The sequence below is a fragment of the Ranitomeya variabilis genome, chromosome 2, assembly GCF_051348905.1.
Source record: "Ranitomeya variabilis isolate aRanVar5 chromosome 2, aRanVar5.hap1, whole genome shotgun sequence".
Classification (NCBI taxonomy): domain Eukaryota; kingdom Metazoa; phylum Chordata; class Amphibia; order Anura; family Dendrobatidae; genus Ranitomeya; species Ranitomeya variabilis.
Window position 1 is genome coordinate 869,493,804 of NC_135233.1, and position 15,814 is coordinate 869,509,617.

A 15,814-nucleotide genomic window follows, 5' to 3' on the forward strand; every position below is an offset into this window, starting at 1 on the left:
CTCAGATGACTATCAGACAATGCTACTAGCTCAAAAGGATTGGCTGAGCTAAATTACCCCAAATGCTGTGACAAACACTTGCACAGCACTGGCACAGACCTGCCTGGCAAAAAGTGCTAGGAACTGCTGTAACCTACCCTGAAAAGGGCTGATATTACAAATAGTCACGACTCCCGACTCCCTAAACCTATCTCTCTCTATCTAACAGAAAATTTGCTCGCAAAAAACACTCTTATAATGTATAGTGCCCACAGCAGCAGCGATGCCGTCTAACACTAAGCTGCAGCAGTGAGGAAATGGTGGTGACGAGGCAAATGGCTGGTTCTTATAGGGCAAGGACATGTGACATACACAGCCAATGACACATGCCCTTGCTTGTGTGCATCACATGCACATTGCTGTATGTGTGTGCACTGCTGATAGGCTGAGAGACTGCACCGCCCCACTGTAAATGCGGGAAAGAAAATAAAATGGAGATCAGCATTATTTAAGCACAGATCTATCCCCCCCCCCGCCCACTATACACTGAAACAGTCTATTAACAATGATAAACAGTTTTAATGTGCAAATCAAGTTAGGATTTTGGTGAATGAACAGTTATTGGACAGAAACTCGAACAGCCGAATTTTAAGCAAATTGTTCGAGTTCGACGAACGACTCGAACACCGCCCAAAACAGCTCGAATTTGAAATTGGCGAACAGTTCGACTCGAACACCGCTCATCTCTACTGCAGATGCAGGAACAGTCGGAACTCTGAAGAGGCAGAGTGTGGGTGGGCAAGAGAGCCCATCTGAAAATCTAATTAAAGAACTGGTGGTGCGATATGTGCTGGCCAAGAGAGCAGGACCATGAGATAGAGCTGCTTAAAGAGACAGTAAAAGAGCATGTCAAGCGAGAAAGGGTCCCGAGACAAGCGATTGAGCACAGAGTGGATGAGCTGGAGAAGGATGTCTCTGAGCTCAGACGTCACCTGTCAGTGTGTCAAATCATGAACAAGGCCATGTTGAAAGATACTGAGGTGCTCAGAGAGGCCCAAGAGAAGCATCATCAGGAGCTTCTCTGGAGAGAGGATGAGCATCGCTGCCTGGCAGAAGAGCGGGAGAAAGTTCTCCAAGAGCTCAGGATAGAGAAGGAGGCTAATGTCCAGCTCTAGAAACACATGGATGACCGGGAAATTGAACTGTCACACTCTCCTGATCTGATCGCAATGAAGGAGAGTGAGCTGGAAAGGGTGACTAAAGAAGGGGCCTCCACGGAGGAAGAAATCCAGCAGGGGAAGTGCCACGCAGAAGGCCAGGCAAGGGTGTTCGACGTCGAGAAAAACTGTGCTGACGCTCAGGATGAGGGGGTCCAACAGTATGTCCAAGAGGGTGAGACTTCGGTTTTCAAGAGCATAATAGAGGTACCTGAAGACATGCGAGAATCGTGTGCCAGTGAGGATGTCCATAAGGCCTTTAGAAAGTCAATAGAGATGCGTAGCATGTACTGGGCTCCAGAGACTCAGCAATTGGTCATACTGTCGACTAGGGAAGTCACAGTGAAGCGGGTGGCTGTCCTGAGGGATATGCATCTACAATGCCTCCGCACAAAATAAATGATCATGTGGAGGAATAAGGAAGCCGCTCGACATCTGGAGCTTGAGAGAAGCTCAAAAGCGGCTGGGCTTTGTGGAAGACATCATCCTGGTACCCAGAAATTTCATGGGGAATGTCATTGGAAGACTTGGGAGAGTGATGCAGGAGATAGTGGATAAATCCGGTGTGAAGAGACTGAGGATTCCGGCTGATGACGAGGCCCAGGTCGTGAGTGAAGATGGGATGGTTCCATTCCTTGTTGTCGGATCCATAGAGAGTCTTGGGAATATCCGGATGCTCCTGGGGTATCGCGTGGCATACCTAAAAGAAATCGAGCAGCTAAGACGTGAGAGGGAGCAAATCAATAAAGAGCTGCAAAAAATGGGAAACAGATGGCCATCAACTTCATCTCGTGGGATAGAGAGGCGAAGAGTTTCGTTTAGGGCTGAAGGTCCTCAAGACGCAGCTAACAGAGGACATAGAGACATATGGAAGAACTGCTCTCTGAGCAATAAAGACCATACAAGACTGAGAGACCTAGACAGTAGCCCCTGTCAAGTGTTAGATGGGCCAGACTCAGACCCAGACCAGATAGTAGGCTCGACTGTAAGTGGATCTCATGACTGCACCAACCATGGGTGGTGGACATGGAGAGAAAGGTCGGGTAAAGCGGCGTACTGGAAAAATGTGGTGACTAAAGGTCTAGCGACACAGACAGACTGTGACTTAAAGGCCAAAGCTCAAGGCCTACATGTTGACCGCTGGGGGAGGGAAAAACCTAACAAAGGTATGATGATGAGGGATGCTCAAACCCGACTGAGATGTCCTCTCGACTGGGAGGGCAAGGTGACTTGGGTCCTGGTCTCGAGACCCCTAGTGTGTGACAAATGTTCAACCCCACAGGATTGATCAGAGGGGAGATATGTGATGCAGTGACCCCTGTTACAGGTAGGGGTCACTGCATGGTCTACTCAGAATATCCATGGAGACGTATTGAGGCCAAAGGAATGCATGGCAGTCGCAGGCATACTGTAACTATGGTGATGAGACAAAGTCCGGCATTATTGTGAATGGCCGGTATGTGTCACAGAGAAAGATACTCTGCGCTATCAGCCTGAAGTAAGGTTGTTCTGGGACCTGTAGTCCAACAAGTAATTGTGTTGTTTTAGAGGGAGGCTGGCAGGGCTAGTTTGAGAGATGGGAGGGTCGAACTAGCCACACACACCACCCATCTATGGGAGTGTTTACAGCTTGATAATGTGACCAGAGTGTGGGTCACATGGTTCCTGTGTATGGACCTGAATGGTTCCTGGCTGGAAGGTCCTGTGAGAGGAAAGGCCTGGGTGTTGAGAGGTCCAGAGAGTCGACCGGATCCCTGAAGAGCACCTGATGAGGCTGTGATCCTGGGTGGCTTCTGTGTTGGGAGGTCCTGTGTGTGGACCGTATCCCTGAAGAGCATGAGGTGAGGCCAGGGAGCTGCAGTGCCTACTGTGTGGGGGAAGCTACCATCCTTTGGTGGGTCTGGAACTGATTAATATGTGCCTGCCAGGCAAGTTGGTGAACCCCGTAGGCAGCTTCTCCTGAGGACAGGACTCGTGTGATGCCAGCCAGTGAAAACCTGCAATGCTGACAAGCAGGTAATCCAGACTGTGTGTTGTCTCCAGAGAGAGCCTGAGTATTGGACTCTACCAAGAGTGTATGGTCACAGTCCTGATGGAGCAGAGCCATGCTATGAACACTGTTATTTTGTTTTGCCATGCTATGAAGGCTGTTACTTTGTGTTTTGTGCCACTGGGGTTTATGGAGTAATAAAACCTAGTTGAATTTTTTAACGAAAATACGGTCTTGCTTTGTGTTATATTGCTGCCAAGCGAGTATTCCCAACCCGTTAGTGAGTGCTATCTCACACTTAACCCCTTAATCCCATATGACGTACTATCCTGTCAAGGTGACCTGGGACGGGATAGTACGTCCTAGCGATCGGCCTCGCTCATGGGGGAGCGCGGCCGATCGCGGCCGGGTGTCAGCTGACTATCGCAGCTGACATCCGGCAGTCATGGACCGCTCCCGCCACACTGCGATCATGTGTTCCGGCGGCATAGGGAAGCATCGCGCAGGGAGGGGGCTCCCTGCGGGCTTCCCTGAGACCCTCGGTACAAGGCGATGTGATCACCTTGAACCGAGCGTCTCCTCCCTGCAGGCCCCGGATCCAAAATGGCCGCGGGGCTGCATCCGGGTCCTGCCGAAAGGTGGCTTACCAAGCACCTGCTCAGAGCAGGCGCTGGTAAGCCAGAAGCAGTGCACGTCAGATCGCTGATCTGACATAGTGCATTGCAAAGAGTCAGGTCAGCGATCTGACCTTATAACATGATGCCCCCCCCCCCCTCCCCCGGGGCAATGCTACAAAGTAAAAAAAAAATATTTAGATGTGTAAAAAAAAAATCCTAAATAAAGAAAAAAATATATATATTGTTCCCATAAATACATTCTTTATCTAAATAAAAAAATAAAAACAATAAAAGTGCACATATTTAGCATCGCCGCGTCCGTAACAACCCAACCTATAGAACTGTCCCACTAGTTAACCCCTTCAGTGAACACTGTAAAAAAAAAACAGAGGCAAAAAACAACGCTTAATTATCATACCGCCGAACAAAAAGTGGAATAGCATGCGATCAAAAAAGACAGATATAAATAACCATGGTACCGCTGAAAACGTCATCTTGTCCCGCAAAAAACGAGCTGCCATTCAGTGTCATCAGCGAAAAAATAAAATTGGTACTGTCCTCAGAAAAAAAATGATATAAATGAGGTATCGCTGTAATCGTACTGACCTGAAGAATAAAACTGCTTTATTTATTTTACCAAACGTGGAACGGTATAAACGCCCCCCCCCTTAAAAGAAATTCATGAATAGCTGGTTTTTTGTCATACTGCCACACAAAAATCAGAATAAAAAGCGATCAAAAAATGTCACGTGCCCAAAAATGTTACCAATAAAAACGTCAACTCGTCCAGCAAAAAAAAAAGACCTCACATGACTCTGTGGACCAAAATATGGAAAAATTATAGCTCTCAAAATGTGGTAATGCAAAAAAATATTTTTTGCAATAAAAACCGTCTTTAAGTGTGTGACAGCTGCCAATCATAAAAATCCACTAAAAAACCTGCTATAAAAGTAAATCAAACCCCCCTTCATCACCCCCTTAGTTAGGGAAAAATAAAAAAATTTAAAAAATGTATTTATTTCCATTTTCCCATTAGGGCTAGGGTTAGGGTTAGGATTAGGGCTAGGGTTAGGGCTAGGGTTAGGGTTGGGGCTAGGGTTGGGGCTAGGGTTAGGGCTAGGGTTAGGGTTAGGGATAGGGTTAGGGTTAGGGTTGGGGCTAGGGTTAGGGATAGGGTTAGAGTTAGGGTTGGGGCTAGGGTTAGGGTTAGGGTTGGGGCTAGGGTTAGAGTTAGGGTTTGGATTACATTTATGGTTGGGATTAGGGTTAGGGGTGTGTCAGGGTTAGGGGTGTGGTTAGGGCTATGGTTGGGATTAGGGTTAGGGGTGTGTTGGAGTTAGGGGTGTGGTTAGGGTTGGGGTTAGAGGTGTGGTTGGGATTAGTGGTGTGTTTGGGTTAAGGTTTCAGTTAGAATTGGGGGTTTCTACTGTTTAGGCACATCAGGGCTCTCCAAATGCGACATGGCGTCCGATCTCAATTCCAGCCAATTCTGCGTTGAAAAAGTAAAACAGTGCTCCTTCCCTTCCAAGCTCTCCCGTGCGCCCAAACAGGGGTTTACCCCAACATATGGGGTATCAGTGTACTCAGGACAAATTGCACAACAACTTCTGTGGTCAAATATCTCTTGGTGCCCTTGGGAAAATAAAAATTTTGGGGCTAAAATAACATTTTTGTGGGAAAAAAAGATTTTTTTATTTTCACGGCTCTGCGTTATAAACTGTAGTGAAATACTTGGGGGTTCAAAGTTCTCACAACACATCTAGATAAGTTCCTTTCAAGGGTCTAGGTTCCAATATGGGGTCACGTGTGGGGGGTTTCTACTGCTTAGGTACATCAGGGGCTCTGCAAATGCAACGTCACACCTGCAGACCAATCCATCTATGTCTGCATTCCAAATGGCGTTCCTTCCCTTCCGAGCTCTGCCGTGCGCCCAAACGGTGGTTCCCCCCACATATGGGGTATCAGCGTACTCAGGACAAATTGGAAACAACTTTTGGGGACCAATTTCTCCTGTTACCCTTGGGAAAATACTAAACTGGGTGTTAAAGATAGTTTTTGTGGAAAAAACCTATTTTTTAATGTAACGGCTCTGCGCTATTAACTGTAGTGAAACACTTGGGGGTTCAAAGTTCTCACAACACATCTAGATAAGTTCCTTGGGGGTCTAGTTTCCAATATGGGGTCACTTGTGGGGGGTTTCTACTGTTTAGGTACATTAGGGGCTCTGCAAACGCAATGTGACGCCTGCAGACCATTCCATCCAAATCTGCATTACAAATGGCTCTCCTTCCCTTCTGAGCTCTGCCATGCGTCCAAACGGTGGTTACTTCCCATATATGGGGTATTAGCGTGCTCAGGACAAATTGCACAACAACTTTTGGGGTCCAATTTCTCCTGTTACCCTTGGGAAAATACAAAGCTGGGGGTTAAAAAATAATTTTTGTGGGAAAAAAAGAATTTTTATTTTCACGGCTCTGCGTTATAAACTGTAGTGAAACACTTGGGGGTTAAGAGCTCTCACAACACATCTAGATAAGATACTTATGGGGTCTACTTTCCAAAATGGTGTCACTTGTGGGGGGTTTCAATGTTTAGGCACATCAGGGGCTCCCCAACTCAACATGGCGTCCCATCTCAATTCCAGCCAATTTTGCATTGAAAAGTCAAACGGTGCTCCTTCCCTCCCGAGCTCTGCCATGCACCCAAACAGTGGTTTACCCCCACATATGGGGTATCAGCGTACTCAGGACAAATTGCACAACAATGTTTTGGGTACAATTTCTTCTGGTAACCTTGGGAAAATAAAAAATTGGAGGCCAAATGTTCATTTTTGTGAAAAAATATTATTTTTACGGCTCTACATTATAAACTTTTGTGAAGCACTTGGTGGGTCAAAGTGCTCACCACACATCTAGATAAGTTCCTTAGGGGGTCTACTTTCCAAAATGGTGTCACTTGTGAGGGGTGTTAATGTTTAGGCACATCAGGGGCTCCCCAACGCAACATGGCGTCCCATCTCAATTCCAGCCAATTTTGCATTGAAAAGTCAAACGGCGCTCCTTCCCTTCCGAGCTCTGCCATTCACCCAAACAGTGGTTTACCCTCACATATGGGGTATCAGCATACTCAGGACAAATTGCACAACGTTTGGGGTACAATTTCTTCTGGTAACCTTGGGAAAATAAAAAATTGGGGGCGAAAAGTTCATTTTTGTGAAAAAATATTATTTTTTATTTTTACGGCTCTACATTATAAACTTCTGTGAAGCACTTGGTGGGTCAAAGTGCTCACCACACATCTAGATAAGTTCCTTAGGGGGTCTACTTTCCAAAATGTTGTCACTTGTGGGGGGTTCTAATGTTTAGGCACATTAGTGGCTCTCCAAACGCAACATGGCGTCCCATCTCAATTCCAGCCAATTTTGCATTGAAAAGTCAAATGGCGCTCCTTCCCTTCCAAGCTCTGCCATGCACCCAAACAGTGGTTTACCCCCCACATGTGGGGTATCGTGGTACTCAGGACAAATTGTACAACAACGTTCGGGGTCCATTTTCTCCTATTACCCTTGGTAAAATAAAACAAATTGGAACTGAAGTAAACATTGTGTGAAATAAAATTAAATGTTAATTTTTTTTAAACATTCCAAAAATTCCTGTGAAACACCCAAAGGGTTAATAAACATCTTGAATGTGGTTTTGAGCAGGTGCAGTTTTTATAATGGTGTCACACTTGGTTATTTTCTATCATATAGACCCCTCAAAATGACTTCAAATGTGATGTGGTCCCTAAAAAAGAATGGTGTTGTAAAGATGAGAAATTGCTGGTCAAATTTTAACCCTTATAACTCCCTAACAAAAAAATGTTGTTTCCAAAATCGTGCTGATGTAAAGTAGACATGTGGGAAATGTTACTTATTAAGTATTTTGTGTGACATATCTCTGTGATTTAAGGACATAAAAATTCAAAGTTGGAAAATTGCTAAATTTTCTAAACTTTCGCCAAATTTCCAATTTTTTCACAAATAAACGCAGGTAATATCAAAGAAATTTTACCACGATCATGAAGTACAATATGTTTTGAGAAAGCAATGTCAGAATCACCGGGATCCGTTGAAGCGTTCCAGAGTTATAATCTCATAAAGGGACAGTGGTCAGAATTGTAAAAATTGGCCCGGTCATTAACATGCAAACCACCCTCGGGGCTTAAGGGGTTAATATTAACAACTATCAATGTTTTAGTTATTATTGAACATAATTTGAATGTTGTGTTTTCATATCAATGTTCTTAAAATCCAATAAATATATTTTAAGTGAAAAAAATGTATGCATAAAAAAGAAACTAACATTATTCTAACACATAAATGTGATTGCAAGAGAGAAGGTTAAAAACGTACACATAAAAATAATTGGTCTCCATAGCAGAAGTCCTAGTTACCCTAGGTGGTGTCACAGTGCTGAGGCATAGCCACCGATCGACCAAACCGCTGCATGACCAGCTCTATCCTCGCCTACTGTATTCTCACCCATCCCTTGTAGATTGTGAGCCTTCGCGGGCAGGGTCCTCTCTCCTCCTGTACCAGTTATGACTTGTATTGTTTAAGATTATTGTACTTGTTTTTATTATGTATACCCCTCCTCACATGTAAAGCGCCATGGAATAAATGGCGCTATAACAATAAATAATAATAATAATAATAGTCATAGAAGAGCATTGAAAGGGACATGAATTACGGCACTTACAAAGTAATTTTACCTATATTAAAGCCCCTTAATGGGCTCACTAACTACAATAACCCTTTCATAACATCCATAAAGTTTGATGCCAACTAAATTGCCCCCAAAATAAGATGTCCCCACAGTGAATTCCTCCACAATACTCTAAATACGCACAGTATGATGTTCCCATACTGCTCCCAACACAGTGAAGTACCTATAGTACCCCCACATTTATGATGGACCGAATAGTATCACATCACATATTGTGATGAACCCCACAGTTCCAAAACACAGTATGATGGCCTTCATTGTTTTACAACACAGTATAATGGCCCCAACTGTCCCAGAACACAGTGTGATGGTCCCCATACTCCCTCATAGTGCACCCCACACAGTGATGTCCTCACAGTTCTAGTATTATAGATTAGTATGATAGCCCTCAGAGTCCCACAATACAGTATAATGGCCTCCACAGTCTTACAACACAATATGATTTACTACACAGTCCCACAACACAGTATGATGGCCCTCACAGTCCCACAGTACATTATGATGGCCCACACAGTCTCACACCACAGTATTATGGCCCTCACAGTCCCACGACTTAGGATGCTGCCCGCCACGGTTCTAAAACACAGCATTATTGCCCCCACAGCTCCACAACACATAATTATGGCCTCTACACAGGCCTCCACACAGTATAATTGCCCCAAAGTCCTACTACACAGAATTATGGCTTCCACATGAGCATCTACACAGTATAATGGCCCCTCACAGCCTTTCCACAAAGCACAATCGACTCTACACACCCCTTCCCACAGTATAATGGCCAACACACGGTCCTTGATATAGTATAATGGCCCCACACAGTATAGTGGCCCATACACAGCCCTCCCTACAGTATAATGTCCCACTCAGAGACCTCCATATAGTGAGATGGCCCCCACAGAGTCCTTCACAAATTATAATGGCTCCTCTCTAGCCCTCACCACAGTATAATGGCACGGATACTGCCCTCCCCCAAGCCCTTTGTACAATTTAATGGCCTCCACATAGCCCTCCACATAGTAAAATGGTCTCCCCACAGTGTAATGGCTCACTTAAAGCCTTCAATGCAGTACAGTGGCCCTCACACAGTACTGTCTCCTATCAATGATTGAAGGTCACTTTTCTTTCAGTGACCTGAATTCCCTGCCTGCATTCTAGTGCAAACACTGTTGTTGCCTGGTGCAGTGCATGCCCAAAATGCTCCGGATGAGAAATACTGTTACTGTCTGGTACGATTAGAATAGTTTATAGATCACTGCAAACACAGTTCATGTCCGGTCAGGCGGGGAGGCTGCGCAGGCAGCTTTTCATTCATTCCTCCCTGGTTTACAGTCCGGCCGGTAGCATTAGCACCGCTCCGGGTTGTAAACTATTTAACCCCTTGAGATGGATTTACAGCGTGGGACTTGACTTACGGTGGACAGGTATGGGATATTGTTGCTTTTTTATTTTGGAATTTTTTACAGGAGAACGATGGCTTCACTTGGATTGAGAGTGCAATAAAGATGTTAAAACTTGTGTATTTAATTATTTAATTAAAAGACTTTATTCTTAGTGTGTGTGTGTATTTTTAACCCTTTCATACTATTGGATTAATAATGGATAGGTGTCTTATTGACAACTCTCCATTAACCAGGCTTACAATAGCAAGGTGACATTAACCCCTTATTACCCCATATGCCACCACTAGAGGACAATGGGAAGAGGGGGCTAAGTGCAGGAATAGGCGCATCTTACAGATGCGCCTTTTCTGGGGTGGCTGGGGGCAGATGTTTTGAGCCGGGGGGCAATAACCATGGTCCCTCTCTAGGATATTAATATCTGTCCTCAGTCAATGGCGGAGAAAATTGCGTGGGGGCCCATGCCAGTTTTTTCCATGAATTAATCCTTTAAATTAACACCTACAGCTCCAAAATTTTAAACACACACACTACTAACGTTATTAGGGAGGGTTATATAAAAATATAATGGATATGCAATGGTTTACTGTATGTAAACCATGTCTCATATCCTGTCGGGTTCGGTAATGATTTGGCAAAAGCCAACAAATGAATTACCGGCTTTTCTGATATCTAGCTCTGTATGAAATATAAATATATATATATATATATATATATATATATATATATATATATATACACTCACCGGCCACTTTATTAGGTACACCATGCTAGTAACGGGTTGGACCCCTTTTGCCTTCAGAACTGCCTCAATTCTTCGTGGCATAGATTCAACAAGGTGCTGGAAGCATTCCTCAGAGATTTTGGTCCATATTGACATGATGGCATCACACAGTTGCCGCAGATTTGTCGGCTGCACATCCCAAAGATGCTCCATACAAGGCAGGATGGATCCATGCTTTCATGTTGTTTACGCCAAATTCTGACCCTACCATCCGAATGTCGCAGCAGAAATCGAGACTCATCAGACCAAGCAACGTTTTTCCAATCTTCTACTGTCCAATTTCGATGAGCTTGTACAAATTGTAGCCTCAGTTTCCTGTTCTTAGCTGAAAGGAGTGGTACCCGGTGTGGTCTTCTGCTGCTGTAGCCCATCTGCCTCAAAGTTCGACGCACTGTGCGTTCAGAGATGCTCTTAGGCCTACCTTGGTTGTAACGGGTGGCGATTTGAGTCACTGTTGCCTTTCTATCAGCTCGAACCAGTCTGACCATTCTCCTCTGACCTCTGGCATCAACAAGGCATTTCCGCCCACAGAACTGCCGCTCACTGGATTTTTTTTCTTTTTCGGACCATTCTCTGTAAACCCTAGAGATGGTTGTGCGTGAAAATCCCAGTAGATCAGCAGTTTCTGAAATACTCAGACCAGCCCTTCTGGCACCAACAACCATGCCACGTTCAAAGACGCTCAAATCACCTTTCTTCCCCATACTGATGCTCGGTTTGAACTGCAGGAGATTGTCTTGACCATGTCTACATGCCTAAATGCACTGAGTTGCCGCCATGTGATTGGCTGATTAGAAATTAAGTGTTAACAAGAAGTTGGACAGGTGTACCTAATAAAGTGGCCAGTGAGTGTATATATATATATATATATATATATATATATATATATATACGAGTATATATATATATATGTCTTACTGACATAGATAGATAGATAGATAGATAGATAGATAGATAGATAGATAGATAGATAGATAGACTATATATATATAAATATGTTTTCACAAAGATGTATGGTTGTAGGTTGTAGGTTCATGTGATACAAGTGTTTATGGGGCTGACTAGATATTAGAATTGATTGTTGTGCTAAGCTTGGTTCTTGTATTCAAGAACTCTTGGTTCTGATTATGTATTGATGTACCTATGATGACTCTGGTGATGTATTTTTTTGTTATTTGATCCCATAAACTTAAGTTTTGCTTATATTTTTCTCACTTCACCAACTTACACTATTTAGTGCTGATGCATCACACACAAATTGGATTGCAAAAATATTTAAATACAGATTGTAATTAGTGATGAGCGAGTGTACTCGTTTCTCGGTTTTCCCGAGCACGCTCGGATGATCTCCGAGTATTTGTTAGTGTTCGGAGATTAAGTTTTCATCACCGCAGCTGAATGATTTACCAGGCAACCCCCACATGTACTCAGCCTGGCTAGCAGCTGTAAATCATTCAGCTGAGGCGATGAAAACTAAATCTCCGAACACTAACAAATACTCAGAGACCACCCGAGCAATGAGTACACTCGCTCATCACTAATTGTAATGCAACAAAATAGGTAAAAAGCCAAGGGGGTGAATATTTTCGCAAGCCACTGTATCTGTTTGTTGTTTGTTTTCATAAATCAATAGTACGCCTAAAAATCAGCAACTTTGTAATATATTTTATCAGAGAAATCTGCTTCATTCTTATCCTGAACTGATCAGACTCTCTAAATTCATGGGTAAAATGTATATTCTTTGAAGACAGACTTTTTCATTATTGAGAATAGAGATGATAGTTGGTGCTTTTAAAATTCAGGGAAAGGAGTAGAAGGAGGCAGACACAGACATTCTGCTTCAAGTTCTTTTGAAATGGTAGTTACAGTTCTACATAGAACTTTATGAGCACCAACTGCTAAAGACAGATTTTACCCACGAATTGAGAATTCTGAGAATCATTGTTCCAGTAAGAAAAAAAAAGATTTATCTGATTAAAATTTGTTACAAAGTTTCTTATTTACATGTGTAAATAAGGGGAGAAAAAACAATGACTCTACAAATACAATTTTTATTTGACCTAACTCGATTTATTTATTGTTTTTTACTATAGTTATGCACAAATGACAATAAAATGCACTACTTGGAAGTAGCAAAATTGGGTTATTTTATAATTTTCCTTGCAGTACGGACATGATATCCGTATGGAGAACTATATTGTGTTTCTCTTTACATTCAAACCAATTCAGTGATATAGAATTTTAATTAAAAAATGTGCCGGGTTGACTCAGAACATCGATTGTGTCAATAATCATCGAATAATTATTTGGCATTCTAAACTCCTGACTCAATTTTTGGTGTCATAGGATATACATATTGCTATTTGGTGCAGTCATTTGCAGCCAGAGATCAACTCTTGGCAACTGCATCTTTCTGTGTTCTTCCCAGAAGCCATTACAGAGATTAGATGATCAATCATCTGTGACTAAGTTTCTGTATTTCAGCTCCTGCACATGGAAAAAAGCCACAGCACATAGATACTACCTATTATATGTTACATAAATATGCTGACATAGAGAAGTGAATGCTAAATAGAACATGAGAGCATACCCCTAATAGCCCCCTATTATGGCTGGCATTCCTTCTTAGAGTAGCTTATGCGCCAATTACCATTAAAGTGGTTGTCTGCGGGATAGGTGATAACTTACAGATTGATGGGTCCGACCACTGGGACATGCACCGATTGGCTAATGGGAGAATTGTTGTGCCCAATTGGTCACTTTTATCCTTATTGCAGAATGAAGCAGCAGGGAGAACTATTAACTTAATTAATTTTAAACTTTTGACAAAACTTTACAGACAATGAATGATATATCAAAGTATTAGTCAAATTGCAGAAAAAGGAATTCACAAAAAGAAATGCATTATAATTACAACATAAAGTAACAAGTTGAAAGATTATAAAAAGTTTAGGAATACAATAATGTACAATTTTTGGCATTCTTGGCAATATTGAGGAATTATTGATCTAAGGTTCCCACCTTTTGTGATATGTTGCAAAATAATTATTTGAAATTGCGCGACTTCTTTCATATACAGTATATTATGCAATTAAATTTTATCCACGACATCTGAGATAGAGGGTACTAAAGGTTTTTTCTCAAACATGCTGCAAAGCATTTGTGGCTGCTAAAAAGATATGAATTAAAATTGGTTTAAAACTTGGATCAATCCCATCCATATCTAGAGATAATAAAACTATTTAAGGAGACATCTACTGTATGTGTTTTTGAGATATCAGGTTGACAAGGGCAGAGATTTCTTGACATATAATCTACAGTTAAGGACCAGAGATTGGCAATCTCAAACAGTAAAGTTCGAGGTCTGTACCGAGCACCTACTATTTGGGCACAGACCACGAACACGGACTTCTCCAGGAATTCCGTGTTACTGTTCAGGTTCGGAACCACACACATCAGGTATTTCCTGTGCTATCATCTGCAGACAGTGCGAGAAACACCAGCAGTTCTGATAACCGGTAAGATTATTACCACCGGTCAGAGTTCTACGGCTCCATGCTGTCAGATGACACCTTGAGTCTGCAGAGCTGACCGGCGGTCACAGTCATCAGCTGATGAGACTGGCACTTTGCCCTGCTCTTCCCACTTGCCCTACAGCAACGGCAAGTGGGGTTAATATTTGTGGGGTTGATTTCACCTTTGTAATGTCAGGTGACATCAAGCTCACAGGTTAGTAATGGAGAGGTGTCTAAGACGCCTCTCCATTACTAACCCCATAGTCATATTGTAAATAAACACACAGCCAGAATAAAGTCTTTTATTTCAAATAAAAATACACACCTCTTTACTTTTTTATTTAAAAAACAAAGTTATACTCACCTTATGCCCTTTCCATTGAAGCCCTCATCCCCTGTAAAAATAAAAAACAACCACATCCCTCACCTGTCCAAAGTTATGTGCCACACCATAATCCATGTCTGCAATAAGTGGTTTTTAACCTGGATGGTGCCAAGATGCTAATGTCCAGACTGGATATCATGGTACAATAAGTTGATTTGAGTGCAGAGTCAGTGCTTAGCGGTGACAGCATCAAGGTTACTGAGGTCACTGAGCCTGCAATCCCAGCTCACTTCAGTGTGAGCAGGACCAATGAACTGTGGTGACCTCAATGAGATCGCTGCTAGCACAGCAAGAAAAGTCTCATGGTGCAGCGCTGAACTCAGTGAGTTCATTACAGTTCACAGTGACAACTTTCTTACTGTCAATGGTGGGCTTTTTAAATGTACTTATCTGCATTGTTCCCAGGGTCTAGTCAGCTCCACTTCTGCACTAGATATATTGCAGAAGACAGTTTTCTCCATGCCATGTCAATGACACGTTTGTAGGGGGGCTGGATGGCTCATTTCAATAGTTAAGTCAGTCCTTTTTTCCACTGCAATATATTTAGAAATGGAGAAGGGGTCTGATTTAGTTATTGAAATACACCAGTCAGCCACCTACATCGCATCACGATTGGATAGATAAAGGCCTCACTCTTGTGTGGAGCTGTGAAATCTGAACCCCGGGGCCAGCTCAATCAAAGTATATTATTAAGTTTGATCTATTTTCAATTGAAACTGATCAAAACAACTTTTTATCTTGCTGTACAATGTCTACAAATTAAGGATATTGAGTTCAATCTTTTCATCCATTGATCCATTCAGAGCAGGATCCTGGTGCAAAAACAAAAGAAAACAGATGTTTGTTGTAAAGTCTGCTTGAGGCCACAGGCTCAAAAGGCTGCCTTGGACAGACTTAGCACAAGCCACTCCTTCTAGAAGACTCTAGAGAAATCCCATTGCCCTTTAACTGCTGTACAGGGATCTGGTTTTACAATAGGACTCAGTGGAATGCTACCATGGAAGGGCTGCCGTCCAGAGGTAGGAATGGTTGACAAACAGGATCAGAGCTGAGAGGTCCCATCAAGGACAAGATCAAGATCCATAAGAATAGTCAGAAATAAGCCAGAGTCAAAACAGAAATGCACTAAACAAAACAGGAGCAGAAGATGCACATCGAGCCATG

General features: G+C 42.8%; 1 pseudogene; it reads left to right on the forward strand.

Moving 5' to 3' along the window:
* Nucleotides 1-1,160: 1,160 nt before the first annotated feature.
* On the forward strand, nt 1,161-15,567 carry LOC143803985 (RNA-binding protein fxr1-like; annotated as a pseudogene).
* Nucleotides 15,568-15,814: the final 247 nt, after the last annotated feature.